Genomic DNA, 18,507 nt, shown 5'->3' with positions numbered 1-18,507 from the left:
TCATTGTACGATAAATCTGCCTGTGAAAAAATGTTATCCCACTTATCTCCATGTTGCCTTGTCAAACACCTTAATAGGTTTCCCAATGACCTATTGACAACTTCATTTTGCCCATCTATTTGAGGATGGTAGGCTGATGAGAAAGCTAGGTTACTCCCCAACATCTTCCAAAGAATCCTCCAAAATTGACCTATGGATTTCACATCTATGACTAAAACAATGTTTAGGGGCAATCCATGTATCCAGACTATCTCTTAGAAGAATAGGTCTGCAACATATAATGCATCACAAGTATTACATGGCAAGAAATGAGCCATTTTACTAAGCCTGTCCACCACAACAAAGACACTATCAAATCCTCCCCTTGTCCTTGGCAAACCCAACACAAAGTTCACACTTATACTCTCCCATGGCATAGAAGGAATGGGTAAGGGCTAATACAAACTTGCATTTGTAGACCCCCCCTTGGCTTTCTGACATATAACACAGGTCTCCACAAGCTTTCTTACATCTTCCTGCAACTTAGGCCAAAAATAATCTCTTCACAAGTTCTAGGGTCTTGTCAAGGCCAAAATGACCTACCATAGCTCCACAATACTTCTCCCTAATAATATTCAACCTCATCAAACACTTAGGAATACAAAACTGCACTCCTTTGAACAACAATCCATCTTGTATTAGAAACTTAGAAAAATTAATATGATACCGGTCACCAAAAGTTTCACATACCCTATAGATTTCTCCAAAGTCTTCATCAGCAACATACATACTCTTCAGGGAATCAATACCAACACTTTCCATCTTAATTTGGTTGACAGTTAAGACCCTCCTACTCAAAGCATATGCAACTTTGTTCTTAACTCCCCTTTTGTGGTTGAGGGTGAATGTGAAGGCTTGCACGGTCTCTACCATTTCATGTGCGGGTGGTTTAGCTTCTCTTGGCTATTTATGAAACTGAGTGCTTGATTATCAGTAAAAACTATAAACTCCTTAGGAAATAAATAATGCCTCCACTTCTTCAAAGATTGTACTAGAGCATACATCTCCAAGTCATAAGATGAGTATCTTTTCTTAGCATCATTTAGCTTTTCACTGAAAAAGAAATAGGCCTTCCTTCTTGACTGAGCACTGCTCCAATAACCATGTGGCTTGCATCACATTCCACCTGAAATATCTTATTGAAATCTGATAAGGCAAGGACTGGTTGTTTTATAACCTTCTTCTTCAATGTCTCAAATTAATCATCTGCCTCTTTGGTCCAACTGAACCTACACTTTTGTCCTCCCTTTATGGTATCAAGCATGGGCACACAAACATGACTAAATCCTCTTATGAACTTCCTATAAAAAGTTTCTAACCCATGGAAACTTCAAACATCATTCATAGTTATAGGTGTAGGCCAAGACATTATAGCAATTACCTTCTCTTGGTCCATTTTCAACTCACCTTGTGAGATTACAAAACCCAGGTAGATGATCTTCTCCTGCATGAACAAACACTTGTCCAAATTGATCATTAGTTACTCTTCTTGTAACCTCTTGAGAACCATATCTATGTGTTTGATGTGCTCTTTCCTTTTGTGACTGAAGATCAAGATATCATCTAGATATACTATGACAAACTTTCCTATGAATTCCACAAAAACTTCATTCGTTAACCTAATAAAGATACTAGGGGCATTGGACAACCCAAATGGCATGACTTTCCATTCATACAACCCTTCATTAGTTTTAAAACTTGTCTTCCATTCATCCCCTGGCCTTCTTCTAATCTGATGGTATCCACTTTTTAGATCCATTTTTGTAAAATACTTGGCACTCCTAAGCAATCAAGTAAGTCCTCTATTCTAGGGATTGGGAACCTATACCTTATGGTTATCTTGTTGATGGCTCTTGAGTCTTTACAAAGCCTCCAAATGCCTTCCTTCTTGGGTGAAAGGACTGCTGGTACTAAGCATGGGCTTAGACTCTTGCGAATCAGTCCTGATTCAAGCAACTCTTTAATTTGCCTTGCCATTTCTGCACTCTGGTTTGGGGTGAGCTTGTAGGTTGCTTTGTTTGGCAATGTAGATCTAGGGATCAGATCTATGCAATGACTAATGTCCCTTACCAGTGGTAGGGACCTTGGTATTCCATCTAAGATAATTCCATGATGCTTATCAAGAAACTATTTGACTGTCGGGTCTATGTGTTTTGGTCGTCCTTCTTTCTCTTCTGCAAACTGCTCTTTCCTTGTCACCTTGGGACTAGGCATGAGGGCATAGAAAACTGCACCTTTCTCTGTAGTCTCCTTCATGAACTATTTACCTTCTACTATCATCACTCTTGTATCCTTCCCTTTTGATTCCATCTCTTTCTCTATCAGAGGTAAGAGTTCTATCACCTTCCCATCTTTGGTGATTGAGTAGGTGTTTCTCAACCCATCATGATGAGCTTTCAAGTCATACTGCCACGGTCTCCCAAACAAGAGATGACATGCATCCATTTTGGCTATGTCAAATAGAAATCTATCCTTGTAAGATCCAATCTGAAACTCCACCCACGCCTACTCTTCCACCACTTCTTGCTGACCTTGGGTGAACCATGAGACCTTATAGGGAAACGGGTTAGGCAGCTTCCTAAGTTTAAGCTTTTCTACCATTTCAAGTGATACAAAATTTTTGGTGGATCCAGAGTCTATCAAAACCTTCCATACCTTTCCTCGTGCCTTGCAAGTGGTTTTGAAAAGAGATTTCCTTTGTGTAAGCTCTTTATAAAGTACCACTTGATCCAGAGGCCTACCCAAACTCCTAATGACAAGCCCAAACAAGGTTAGGCTAGTGACCCCCTAACTACATGGAAGGGTCCTTTAAGGAAGAACTTTGCACTTTGGATGAAACTACACACTCATTCACTATGCTTAGGCCTACTCAAGATGAGTAAAAGGATTCAACTCCTCAAACATTCTTTACCGGTGACCCCTACTCCTTGGGATTTTAAATTTGGCCAACACATGTCATCTAAATACTCATTCAAACATCGGTTTTGGTTTAGGGCACCAATTCCTTATACCTCCTTTGTAAACCTACCTCCTCGACTTGTATCCCTATTTGACAATAGAATGGACCTTAACTCAAAACTTTTCCACAAACTCTTTTGGAAGTTGTATTGATCCCCCAAATGGTTTGGCTAGAACTATAGATACAAGGTATGTTCCCTTCAGAGGCTAAGAGACCTAATAGGTGCAATTATCCCTATTTTCTGAAGCAACTAGCTTTACTAGTACACCAAATGGAAACTAAAATCTATGGGCATGTGGGGGGTAGTTAGAAACCTATAATTCCAAGGTTACACGCATGGAATCCACCGCTATGACAACTTATGATGATTGTCCTCAAACTTGTCCAAGGTAGTCACATAGAGATGCCTACCTAATCTTGCTCTTTTCTCCACACAAAAAAGTTTCCCCTAATACACACCATGAAAACACTAAATTACAGAGGCTTATCTTGCATCCCTCCAAAGAAAGAGTCATCTAATGGACTGGAGTGCAAGATAAGGCCATTTTTGTTCGAAACCCTCTCCAAACCCTCAATTTTTGGGTTACAGTCAGAAGAATGGAGGGTTCTCTCTACTCTGAATTAGTCAAGACCTTAGACCTCCACCAAAAGATATATATTTCATCTCCCTATCTACTCCATGGATGGTGGGATCCATATCAATCTGTACAGGCACGTACAACTCCTGCAAACTTAGAATTTCTGTGAAAATTGTAGTATTTTGTGTATTATTGATTCTCAAATGCCAATTCCAACATCAGAAACCTTGGGAATCATTCCAACAAGACTTATGCAACTCTCCAATGGTTTCCCACTGAATTTGGAGTAGTTTGGAGCCATTGAAATACTTTCCCTAACCGATTTACCAAAAGTTGCACTTTTGCACCAAAAGTTGCATTCTACAAAAGTTGCGATTTTGCACAAAAAGTTGTCATACTCTCTAAGGTTGGGATCCACATACATGGACCAACCAAACAAATTTAAAACATGTCTAAAACCTATAAAACACAAATCTAGACCATCTATTACCCCTTTTCACAACATTGTCCCAATTGGCTTCTCAAATTGCCTAATTGGTGACATGGGCTTACATGGTGAGGTTTATTGCATATATGAAACACAAAACACAGTAAGACAGCCTAATGATCCTAGTATTCATCGTAAGGCTCGTGAATAGCTTTTTGATGAGTTTCTCCTGAACCACATGCTACTTTCAATAAGAACTATATTAGTAGAAACGTTATCTACTATATACTTCATTTGCATCTAAGTGTAGGTTCAATGTCATAATACTTGCTTTACAGTGTTAGGGTTAGAGAGGCATTACAATCCATGTATATGGTTGACCTATGTTTATAATTGTAATCAGAACTCATATATATAAGTTTCCTAGAATCATTTGTAGAATGGAAATAAAATTTGCAATGCACTTTTGAGGATACAAGTTCAGGTCAAGAGAGTAGGAGAATGAGTCAAAGGGGGAGTTCTAGATTCAAGTACACCTGAGAAGAAAGTGTGTAAGTGTTTTCAGTTTAAATTAGGAAGTAAGTAGTATCAAAGGTCTTAAAATTACTATTGGGATTGAAGTCATACCCTCTGAGTTTCTTCTCAAACCTAAGCATTTGAGATTGGTGTCTCTAGTGAGTTGGTTTAGTTTACTTTAAGTGGATTGGTGTCTCTAGTAGTTTGATGTCTAAAAAAATATGTCAATGATGTTTTATTTATGAGGCTAGATTTGGGAAAGAGATCTGAGATGCTATTCTCAATGTGCTTTTTTCCATCCTATTTTTTCTACATAAATATGGTGTTCTTGTGTGTATGTGTGTGTATATACTTAATACTTCATTGAGTTAGTTATGATGGTAGAAATAATGTTTGTTCATGAACAAGTTATTTGTAATATTTAAGGTTGAAGAATTGCATATAGTGATTCACTCCCCTCTCAGTATATTTTGTATCCTTCAATTGGTATCAAAGCAAGGTTCCTTGGATACAGATTAATTGCTTGAGGTAGATCCAAGTTGGCATAATTAGTTACTCTAGAAGGTTCATATACTAATCAAACTCAATTGTTTGATGGATCAAACTATGGATTTTGGTGTGGAAGAATGAAATATTATTTGATGGCTCTAGGCTTTGAGGTTTGGTAATTTGTGCTTGATGGATATGTGTTTTTGGATAGTCCCCCAAGGGATGTAGTTGACAGTTGTGAAAACTATGCTTAAACTAGGATTGTAATCATTTGTGTTTAACTAACATTGAGTATAAAAAAGTGATACAATGTAAGACAACCAAGGAAATATGCACTAAATTATAGATAATCTATGAAGAAGATGAGAAAGTTAAGGAGGCAAAAATTCAGACCTGAAGAGCTTAATTTGAAAGTCTAAAAATGAAGGAGGATGAAAATATAGCTAATTTCATGCTCTGGATTGATGAAATAGTCTACTTAGTAAGAGGGTTGGGCAAAGAGTTTAAATGATCATATGTAGTGAAGAAAGTTCATAGATATCTATCATCAAGATTATTTTCCAAAGGTGGCTGCTATAGAAGAAGCCAAGGATTGGAACAAGTTAATAGTGGATGAATTGTTGAACCCAAGGTAGGACTCAGAGGGAGAGTGAATCAGTCTAGAACTTCAAAACATATTAATTATAAACAACATTCAACCATACAAAACACTACTAAAAATATCACTAACCATCAACACATGAACACTAGATTGAAACTTAAACTAGAAAAAACCATGGTAAGATTCTAACTCACTATGAATAACAATGATTACAAATTTTTAGGCTCACTGCCAAGGAGAAACAACACCTAATGGACTTGTAGAGATAACATGCACAACCTTAGGCAAGATAAAAAATAAGGACTTGTACAAATGAGGCTCATTGATTTGTTGCAAATGTGAAGTTAATCTATGTATCAATATGGTTGTCATTCATGTCAACACATTGATTCTATGTTTTTGTGTTTGGTTTTGCCCTAGATGTTTTGACTTGTTGCAGATATATTAATAATATGTTAATATGTTGTTGAAGATTGTCTCAAGATTCTACTCTCATGTTTTGGTGGTCCAGAAGCAGTGATCCAAAAGTTTATGTAGAGATGATGATGATTGACTAGCAAAGTTTGCAGAGCTTCGTATTGCTCTCCATCTTCAGTTCTCCTATTGCGCTTCTAGATTTATGGTATTCATGTGTGTATCTTTGTTATTATAATTTAGTACGTGGTGATGTGCTCTAGAATATTATTTTTGGCCATGATCTTTCCTGGTCTAGTGATTACATCAGTTGGATAACATGTTGTTGCATTGTAATGTGGTTCACTTCTCATTCTTTCCACCGCGAGAAAGTTTAGTGAGGACCTATTTTGAATTATGCTTTATTATTTCCTTAGCCAACTTGGAAAATCTATCTTGGAGATTGGTATATATAAGGAATGATTGTAATGAAATATATATCAAGGAATGATTCAAGAAGGAAGTTCATTGTAAAAGGAAGATCTATCTTTAGTGATGTGAAGTGGTTGATCAGTGTGGTTGTTTGTTGATGTTGTTTGGTATTTGTGGCAGTGAGCCTAAAAATTCTTTCCACATTAAAGCAGTTTGGTAGTTGTTCCTTTGTTGTGGATTATTTCTTTCTTCCTTTGGGTAGTGAGACCTCCTTTTTCTGGTGGTTTTAGCTGAGCAATGAGCCCACCTATAGTGAGAAATTCTGATAGTGATCCATCTATGTAAAAATCACCTTAACTAGTGTCAGCCTAATAGATGATTTTATATTGAGAACTAACATTCTTTGTGGTTTTTCCCTTCTTGGATTTTCCACGTCATATCTAGTGTTTCATATGTGTGTGCTTTCATGTTATTATTTTTTCATGGTTAAAGTAATATGAAGTTTAAGTTTCTATATTTGTTTGTATGGGAAACATAATATAATTTTAATATAAATCTTATTCATCCCCCCTCTCAGTTGTATGGAATATTCAACAATTGGTATTTGAGCTTTAGATCCTATAAAATGAGACTAATCACTTAAGGAGATCAGATGGCACATAAATTAACCATTCTTTCCTTTGAAAGATGCAACTATAGTTTCTCGAAAGTAAATACGTGAGGATATTTGATATCTTTGAGTTACAAAACCTAGAAATATATGGAGACGAAGTATATGCTACCGACAAATGGACCTACTACATAGGATGACATTGAAGCCTATGAAGAAAATGAGCGAGCAAGGTATGCTATCTTTAGTGATTAATCTAAAACTAAACTGGCAAAGGTTGTTGCTTTAGACACTACTTATGAAGTTTGAGAAAGATTGAAAAGTATTTATTAACGAAATGAAAGAGTTAAGCTATCTAAGATGCAGATTGCTAAAGAAACATGAGAATTTGAGAATGGAGGAAGGTGAAGGCATAGCAAGCTATTTTCAGGAGGTTGATAGTGTTGTAAATGAGATTAATGATCTTGGTGGTATCTTGAATGAGAAGGATGTGATATAGAAAATCACAAGGAATTTACCAGAGATCTACATTGACAAGATTTCAGCTATTGAGGATACCTATGATCCATCAAAATTCACTAGAGAATAGTTGTTTGGCACCTTGACTACATTTGAAATGAGAAAGTTTGGCAAAGACAAAGAAAAACCAGAAACAACATTTAAAGAATCAAAATATGCATATGAAGACTCAAATAATGAAGAGATCTTGGATGAAATGGAAGCAAACTTTGTGAGAAAGCTAAAGAGAGTAACCAACAAGTATAAAGTTATGTTACCTCTTAAATGTTTTAAATGTGGATAGATTGGTCATTATGCATCTAGATGTCTGGAAAGAGGATCAAAATAGAAGTATAAGGAAAATGAAAGAAAATTCAATAAGAAATCCTACTATGTTAGAGATGATGTTGGTATTTTAGATGATGAGTTAGATTATGAGGATGGTGATTATTAGTTCATGATAGAGAAGGATGGACCTAAATCTAATAAATCTAAGGTTTTTTGAGACTGTTGTTTCAACATTGCATGGTAGGGGAGAAAAATGAATGGTTGATTGATAGTGGATGTTCAAATCATGACTTGTGAAAAATTAATTTTGTAAAGCTTTAAAAATATGATGGTGGTTCTGTTAGATTTGGAGATGATCAGACTACTCAAATTGTTGGGATTGGTTCTATTACTTTTGATGGAAAGCATAACATTGACAATGTTTACTATGTGAAAGGGTTACATCATAATCTCTTGAGTGTTGGACAGATGTGCAAAAATGGTTATAATGTTGTCTTTAAGAATGGTGGATGTGAGATCCAAAAGAGATTCATAACTAATAATGCTACAAGGAATAAGATAGGTGGAAATGTGTACCTATTAGAAGCCACTAAATGACATTGTTTATTATCACAGATCAATGAGAGTTGGCTATGGCATCAGAGGATGTGTCATATCAATTTTGACAATTTAGTGAATATTAGTCTAATAAAAGTTGTAAGAGACTTACCAAGACTAACTTAATCGGATAACAGTATTTCCTAAGAGTGTCAAGAGGGAAAGTAGACTTAAGGAACATTTAGGGGAAAGGAACAATCATCTTTTGGATTCTTGGATCCGATACATATAAACCTATGCAGTCTAACTAGAGTAAGGTTGCGAGGTGAAAGCTACTTCATGCTCTTAATTGATGATCATTCTAGAATAACTTGGGTTGCATTTCTAAGAGAAAAGTCATAGGCATTAGAAATATTCAAGATGTTTAAAGCTAGAGTTGAGAATGCAGTTGATAGAAGATTTAAGTGTCTGAAATTTTATAGAAGAGAATTTATTTTTGATAGAAATATGAAATTAGAAGACATTTATCAGCTCCTAAGACATCTCAGCAGAATGGTGTAGTTGAAAGGATGAACATGACTATTCAAGAGGCAACAAGAACCATGATCAAGGAAACAAATCTATGGAAGATTTACTAGAGAGAATCTATACACACTATTGTGTATACCCTTAATAGAGTTCTATTCAGGAAGAATTTTGGAAAGAAATCATATGAGTTAAGGTATGGAAGGATCCCATCTGTGAAGTATTTCAAATTCTTTGGAAGCACATGTTATATCAAAAGAGATGAAGGCAATCTTATAAAGTTTGATAGCAGAGAAGATGAAGGGATATTTCTTATTTATTCTACAAAGAGAAAAGCTTATATTTTTTATAACAAAAGGTTGAATAAACTAGTTGAAAGTGCAAATGTGAAGGTTGATGAGAACATTTCAAAAGAAGTTGTTATTTAAGTAGGGTATGAATCTGATGAAGGAGAAGAGAAGAATGTAGATGAAGACAAGTAGAAGAAACTCAAATTACTCCAACAATTATATCCAAAACCCCAAGGTATGTGTGAAAAAATCATTTTTGAGAATCAAATTATAGGAAATAAAAATAAATGAGTCATTACAAGAAGAAAAGTTGTTGAAGAGCAAGTTCTTCTATGTTTACTTTTTGAATCTGAACCAAAGACAATTGAAGAAGAGTGCAAAGATCTAAACTGGATGGAAGCAATGAAGGAAGAGCTAAATCAGATTGAGAAAAATCAAACTTGGGAATTAGTACCTAGATTGACAAATAATTTTTTTTTTGGAACAAAGTGTCTGTATCTCAAAATAAACTAGATGAAGATGGTTAGGTTGTAAGAAAGAAAGCAATATTGGTATACAAAGGTTACACACAGGTTGAAGGAATTAATTTTTAAGAGACTTAAGCTACTGTTTCAAGAATGGATGCTATTAGTGTTGGCAATTGACACCCAATTGGTTGGCTTCACTATGTTGTCATTGATGGCAACATGGCACCTTGTTCCAGATTCATGTTTTGGTTTAGTTGTGTAGTGGTAGGCACTTCATGGACACTACACTAGCATCGACACTGACGGATAGAAGTATTTCTTTGGTTATCGACAATGTAAGCTAACATGGTTTAGAATATGGTTATCAGTATTGGAGGCCGATATCTCTTGGTTTGGCATTGGAAATTGTTTTTATTGTTCGTCTATTTATGTTATCTAGCCGACATGTAATTTGATATTGTAATAATTTTTGTAAGCCCACATAAGGCATAATAAGTTGTATAGGGTATATAGGCTAGTTGGATTAGATCATTTTCATATAGATCATTTTAGATAATATAGTTTTTAAACTAGAACTATATTCTAGCATAGAAGATGCTATCTTAGTAGTTCAACACTTCTCTAGATTGTAGTCTGGATTTATATGTAGTCAATGAGGCTACTTTTGTGATTGAGCAGTGTGCTCTAGGCTGTAAGCCATCCTACAAGATCTGGCCCCTTATATTTTGTAATATCTCTTCATATGGCTAGTGGATTGATATTGTGGGTCACAAATCCCACCATGGTTTTTCCTCTTTGAGGTTTTCCACATATAATTATGTGTGTTATGGTTCTCATTTATGTGATTGGCTTATTGATTGCTTTAATTCTTTCAATTATGTATGTACCAGTATACCGGTTGGTGTATGCATGTTTTAATAAGGCTAAAATTCATCAATCCGATATAACACTGATTCACCCCCCCCCCCTCTTAGTTTTATTAGATTCCAACAATTAGGATGTTTTTGGTTTTTGCATCATACAAGGATTTCAAACTTTATCAAATAAATGTGCAGTCAGCCTTTCCGAATGGAGGGTTGAAAGAAGTCTACATGAAACAACCAAATCAAGGTTTTCAAAAAGGGTCAGTTGACAAACAATCTTTATTTCAAAGTTGAGTCAAGTAAGATTTTAATTGTTGTTGTTTATGTGGATGACATAATTTTTGGAGGAAATGATGACATGTGCAAGGAGTTTGCTGGTGAAATGTAGAAGGAATTTGAAATGTCTATGATTAGTGAATTAAATTTCTTTCTTGGATTGCAAATGAATTAGAATAGTAAAGGCATTTTCATTTCTCAGTCAAAATATGTTAGAGAGTTGTTGAAGAAGTTTGGATTGGAAAGTTTCCAACCGGTATGTACTCCTATGACTACCAGATGCAAGTTGAATAATGATGATAAATCTTTGAAGGTTGATGCAAGAAAGTATAGATCAATTATTGGAGGATTATTATACCTAACTACTACAAGACCAAATATCATGTTTGTTGTTTATCTTGCAATTAGATTTTAGCAAGAACCAAAGAGTCTCATGTTGTTGTAGTAAAAAAAATATTCAAATACTTGAAATGAACATAAGACTTTGGATTGTTGTATTCTAGAGGATCAAAATTCACTTTGAAAGATTATATTGATGTAGATTGGGTAGGAAGTGTTGATAATAGGAAAAGTACAATTGGTGAAGCATTTTTCCTTGGCTCTTAATTAGTTGCATGGTTAAGTAAGAAGAAAGATTTTGTATCTTTATCAACTGCAAAAGCTGAGTACATTGTAGTAGCTTCATGTTGCACTCAAGTACTTTGGATGAACCAAACATTGAAGGATATTAGCATATAGTTTGATGAAGCTACCTCAATCATGTGTGATAATACAAGTGCAATCAATATCCCTAAGAACTCAGTTTTGCATTCCAAAATAAAACATATTTCTATTCGATATCATTTCTTTAGAGAAAAAGTATTGGATAGTGAAGTAAAACTTGAATGCTTACCTACCAAAGAGAAATATATAGATATATTTATGAAGGAATTGTGCAAAGAAACTTTTGAGTATGTGCGATAGATGTTGGGGGTTATACCCCTTCATATTTTGAACTAAGTACATTTGGTAGTGCATTAGTCTAGGATATTTCATGCATATTTCAGTCTGGGCTAATGTTTGGGGCTTCCTCTAAGAGGGAATTGTGTAGTTTTTGAGTTGAGATTATGATTCACTTTTGTCTTTGATGTCAAAGGGGGAGAAGTTTCAAAAGTTTGGAAGTATATAGTTTTCCTTTCTAAGGAGGAGAAGTTCCCTTTTTGGCAAGTTTTTTGAACATGTTGGAAAAATTGTTTGTCCTTGATGAATGTTTTCATCAATGACAAAGGGAGAGATTGTTGAAAATGTGAAGTTGATCAATGTATCAGTATGGTTGTCATTGATGTCAATGTACTGATTCTGTGTTTTTGTGTTTGGTTTTTCTCTAAATGTTCCGACTTGTTGTATATATATTCATACTTTTCTTTATTTCTATATCATTTCAGTGTGTTGCAAAGCTTCCATCCTCATTTCATCCAACATATTCAATTGTATAATTATGATCTTCTCCACTTCAACTAACTTAATTCCAATTTCCAATGTTGTTCTTATTGTCTACAACTCAAATTCAATAGGCATGACAATAGTTTTTCAGTATACTAACTCACATGGATAAAAACCTGTAGTAGTCTTCCATGTTGTATTGTATGCCCATAGTGCTTCATCTAATCTTTCCGACCACTCTATCTTCCTCAGAGAAAGACTCTTTGTTTAAATATTCTCCAACTCCCTATTAGTAACTTCCACTTGTCCATTTGTTTAAGGATGATATGGTGTAGATTTTCTATGTGTCATTTTGTACTTATGCATGAAGGCCTCCATCATAGTAGACATAAACTAAGGTCCTTGATCAAAAAATATTTCTCTTGGGGCACCAAATCTTTGATGAATATGCTTGTACAACAAACTAAGTACCTTATCTTCCCTTGTTGTTGGTAATTCTTTTACTTCTGCCCATTTTGTGACATAGTCTGTATAGACTATGATATAGTGATGTCCTCTTGAAAGTGGATCAACATGTCCCACAAAATTAATTTCCCAATTCTTAAAAGGTTCAAGAGCTATCTGGGGTTGTAGAAGAATTACCATTGTTGGTGTAGGTCATCCCATGCATTGGCATTCATCACAGTATTTCACATAAAATGAAACATCTTTGGACATGGTAGGCCAAATATAGCTGCTCCCAAGATCTTGTGAACTATTTTGACAATAGAATAGTGTCCTCCTTCTAGTTCATTATGTTATGCATGTATAATGTCATAAACATCTATTTCCTACACACATCTATGAAGAACATAATTAGGACACATTTTAAATAAAATACCATCTATCCACTCAAACCTAGAACTTTCATGGATTAGACTTTTCTTTTACTTAGGGCTGAAATAATTTGGGCACTTTCCCGTTACAATATAATTAGCAATATGAGAAAACCATGGAGACTAATGGATATAGAAAACAAGTTTTCATTTGGAAATGTGTCATCCACTAGTTTTTTATTACCCTGTAAAACCATTCTTGAAAGAAAGTCAACAACAACAATATCTTTACCTAGTTTATCCACAATTGTGATATCAAATTCCTATTAAAGCTTCTAAATGCTTCTCTAAAGTGAGCTTCAATTCTTCTTATTAGCCTAGAAGTAAAGATGAATTAATAAAAAGAGGTTTATCTTTAGATATTGTAATCTAATTAACTTCACTCTTCCCTTCAAATGGATTTCGTATAAGTGTATTAAGAGGACAAGGATGTAAATTATCATGATGTAGAGTCTTCTTACAACTTCCCTCTTTAACTTCTTTAAGAAAAGGAACATTATTCATTCTCTTGATTTAACTTGTCAATATTGTTATTAAGTTCCTCTCCCTGTTCCACATACTCTTCATATTCCTTAACAAGTTCTGTTAAGGTAACCATGGCTAGCTCAACCACTCCATCTCCTTTTGATTTTATTTCCTCATCAAAACAATATTGACTGTTAGAATGAAATTTTGGTTTAGTTAGAGGATAAAGTGTCAACTCTTTTTGGTTCTAACCATTGGAAATAGTCATACTACTAGATCTACAATCTATCAATGTTGATGCAGTTGCTAGCCAAGGTCTTCCTATTATGATTGGATATCTTGATTCCTTGTTTCTAGATTTGAGTACCAAAAAGTCAACTGGGTAGTCCCATGTGTCAATTGTGACTGTCACATCCACAAAACACCTTCAGGTTTGGCAATAGATTGATCTGCCAATTGAATCACAGTTATTGTGGATTGAATCCCTGTTGTTCATAGCATTTTTGTAGTATCAGCTATAATAACATTTATAGCAGCTCCCAAATTAATCAAAACATTAGGTATCTCAACTTGTCCTATGGTCAAATTAATTACAAGACTCCTAGGGTCCCTATATTTCCAAGGAAGCCATTTCCCTAAAGATACATTAGTGAGCTTAGTCCCTACTTGGATTGTAGAAGGAAAGTTTTTTTTTTTTTTTTTTTCTAGGAGTTTTGATACAAAGTGACATAATGAGTTGATTAATTTCTACTATGTCCTTAATGGCTTGTAACAGAGGTATCTCTATGTTGATCTTTTTTAATTCACAAAAAAGTTGAGAATTTTCCATGTCAATATGATCATGTCTAAAGGAGTCAGGAGCTACATGTGTTATTTTAAAACATTTCGAATAAGGTACTCTATCAATTACTTCCTTCATTTATCAGATATCTAATCTTTTTCTTGAGTCTCTTATTTTTCTCCCCTTCCTTGTCTAAAGCATTAGGTTTTGAAGGAAAATTTTGATTCCTCAATTGAATATCATCAACATCTATTACATTCAGACCAAGAGGATTGGAATTAGTGTTAAATGTTTGTTGAGGACAATTATTCTTTGGGTTTGGAACTAGTTGTGTCGGTATCTGAGGTTGATTCTAGAGACAAGGAAAATGGTTAGAGTATTAAAATGCATACAATAATCAATAAATGCAATAAAACATAAAACATGCAATCAAAGACTCTTATACCTTCTCTTCTCCCTCAGATTGAACCTTTGGTGAAGCAAAGAATGTGCCCCTTCATCACTTGATTGGATTGGTTCTTGGAAGGGATGTGGATTGCTCTCCACTTAAAAATAACAAAGGATATTGATGGATTAATGGGATGGATGATTTCTAAGGCTTATTTGGACACCATGGACTTGCATAAAAGATGAGATGAATTATGAAGGGAGGAGACTCCTATTTATAGATTAGAGGAGGTCCAAATGAAGGGGCCAAGATTGATTTGAAATGAAGAGTGGAGATTCAAATAAGGTGGGAGAGGATTGAGAGGACAAGGTGTGGGATTCAAGAGATATGCCATAAAAGCATTTCTTGTCTCCACACCCCTAAAGGTACATTGGGAAGAGAAAAAGGAATTAAAAATTCCTTGGAGAAAGGGGAGAGGAATTAAAAAATTCCAAAATAAGAGGATGTGTGGGAAGAATAAATGAGAAAAGGAATTAAAAATTCCTTGGGAAGAGGATGCATGGGGAGATTCAAAGAATTTGAATTTCCTTGAAAGGATCAAAGTGGGTAGCATTTAAGGTTGGAGGATGAGATGGGAAAGCCATTTATGGAAAAGAGTTGACCCATCCCTAATCAAAGTGATTAGGGATGAGTAAATGATTAAGGAGATTTATTAGGTGGGTTAATGGGGGATTAGAATGCAAGTGGGAGAGTTAGGGGGATGCAGCATGAGGAGAGAGAATGAGTGGAATAATATAAAACTAGAGGATAATGATAAGCATGATTAGGGAGTGATTAATTAGGCTAGATGATAGGATTAGAAAGGGTGATTTGGAGGAACCACATGATTAGCTTAGTTAATTGAAATTAATTAACTAATAGAGATTTAGAAGAAATAATGATTGAGGTGACTTTTAGAAGAATAGGGAAATAATTAATTTATCAAAATTAATTATGAAAGGCTATAGTGATAAAATTAATTAAATTTGTCCAAGGGGTTGAGCTTAACTGGCTAAAACACTGGGTTCTCACTATGGAGACCCAAGTTCAATTCCCAATAGGGACATCTAAAGTGGAATTCTAAGCTACGACTCTTGGCCTTCCATAGGATGGGGAAGGTCTTGGGGTCAATCTAATGGAACTCTAAGCTGTGACTCTTGGCCTTCCATAGGATGGGAAGGTCTTGGGGTCAATCTAATCAAATAATAATAATAATAATTCAAAGATATGTAATGGGGATGGGGCCCCCTACTGTGTCCCCACTAGTTCATAGCTCCAGTCAAAAGCTATTCAGGCTTCAGCCAATTACCAATCAAAAAAAAAAATTAATTAAATTTGATTTAATTAACTTAAGAAGAAAGAGACTCACACAATTAAATAAATTAATTATGTGGATAATATTAATTTAATTAATTTTAGACATCTACATTTTGTCCCTCTTTGATAAAGCACCATAAAGTGATATTATATCAAAGAACAATAAAATATAGTGGATAAAAAGGATTAAGACTAGTAGCATGATGCCCCAGTCAAAGGTGAGATGAGGAAGGATGAGGAGGAGTTAGTGGTATGCCCCCTCAAGAGAACATGTGGGTTCCAAGAATATGGGTGTGCTCTCAAAATGGATTAGAGGACTAGAGGATTGAGGATGAAAGGATGTAAACAGGATAAGGATGATGAAGGGGGAATGAATGAATTGGAGCCTCCAAGATAAATGCATGAAATGAGATGAATGAACAAAAAGAAGTTAGTGGATGGGACTTCTTGTTGTGTAGATGTGGAGAGAAAACCTATTTTTGATTTTGCAATGGACTATATACACCACTAACTATAGGATACAGGATGTTGTGAACATCCGATGTGTGGACTAGACTCTCAGAGTATGTATCTCAATGCACATAGGTTCGCAAATACCGATGATGGTGTAGATGCGAGACTGTTGGATCATGCAAGAGAAACCATGAAGCACACCATACCACAAAAAAATGCCCCAATAGATACCAACCCAAGACATAGAAAGATATAGGATGATCAAGGCAGAACTGAATAGGTATAGTCCTAGGACACAAGATAAAAATCAAAGCAAAAAGCTCAAGCATGCAAACAACATGTGCATGGCCAACTAACATCTCTTTCCAAGAGAAGGGCGTGGATTTGGATTGACTACCAGACATGAGAAGGGTGCATCCCAATGGGTAGGGGATGTATTTGGATAAACTAACAGACATGGGAAGGATGCATCTCGATGGGTAGGATGTGGATAGATTGATGGATGGAAAAAGACAAGTTGGTTGTGTGAGGTCTGGACATGAGAGGATTTTTCTCTTGGATTTGATTAGCATGATATGGATGGGTGTTTGGTTGACAACTAAGTCAATATAATAGATGGGATTGAATGGTGGAGAAATGATAAATGGATTGGAACCAATGACAAGGGAGAACCAAGGCTCGGTGAGAGGATGGATGGAGGATGAGATTGCTTGGATAGGAGATGGATGGATTAAGTAGATGGATTGTAGTAGGATATGAAGGATTAAAGGATGAAGGATAGGTGGAATAGGGATCCAAGAACTATGTCACAAAGGAGTGATATGCCCCACATTGGAGGTAGTGAAATTTAGGATGGAAGGATAATGGTTAAAGATGTATCAGATGGAAGGAGAATGTTTTATGGGTGAACGATGAATTAAGGCTTGAATTTTATAAAGCATGCATTTCCATTATTTTTCTTCTCACATGATCAAGATAAAAGATAGGAATGATGAGTTTAGATAGGATGAGGAATATGAGGTGGAGGATATGGATAGGATAGTCAAGATGAAAGATAGGAAAGGAGGATGGACTTAGATTGGATGCAAATAGAAGATAAGGAATATAGTTGATGTGAATGGTAGGATGGATTGGATGAAGCTTTCCCCCAAGTGTATAGTGAAAGGGGGTGAGGGGATTACACATGATGCTTGTTTACCAAGTTTTCATCATGGAACTTACCCAAAGCACCACAAGAAGTGGTTTTCACCATTATATTGATTTTTTTCGCTTTACTCTTTTTTTTAGGGATTTTTTTTGGAATAGTTTGGATAGATAAGGATGAGAATAAGTGGATGTGGAAGATAGTGAATGTGAAATAGGATAGAGGAAGGAGGACTCAAGTATCTATTTCCATCGATAGTATCCCTTAAAGATGTGCTTTATTGAACCAAGATAATGGGAGGTATTCTCATAGATGTGGGTAGAAATAGTTAGGAGATGGAATGGGTGGAAGATGGAGGGATATAAGGATTTATGAAAAGGATTGAATTAAAGGAATGGGGTCGTGGAAAATGGATGTTGGATAATGAGTGGGGTTGTCAAAGGCTTGTAGACAAATGGATGGGGATGTTGGAAAGATCAACATTATCGCACACCTTTAAGGGTGGTGGAGTTGTGGTGGAGAGGATTGTAAATTATATGGAGGATCAAATGTGGATTTTTGGACATGATGACCCAAAATAGATGAAGGGTATGATGGACTTAAGATAGTGGATTTTGACACATAAAGACCCAAAATGGATTTTGAAGATGGACAATTGGAGGACTTATGAGTGGAGAGAGATTTTGGATTATCAAGTTTGGATGCCAATTTAGATTTTACTTTGAGGCTCATTTCTTTTATGAATAGTTTGGGAATTCATATAGTTTTTGAATTTGTCTTTTTGGGCCTTTGTGGACTTTTGGATTTTTCTTTCTTTTGGATCATATTTTTCTTT

This window comes from Cryptomeria japonica, chromosome 6 (genome assembly GCF_030272615.1).
Source record: "Cryptomeria japonica chromosome 6, Sugi_1.0, whole genome shotgun sequence".
NCBI classification, from domain to species: Eukaryota; Viridiplantae; Streptophyta; class Pinopsida; order Cupressales; family Cupressaceae; genus Cryptomeria; species Cryptomeria japonica.
The sequence above is the reverse complement of the archived record's forward strand: the minus strand, read 5'-3'. Positions refer to the sequence as shown.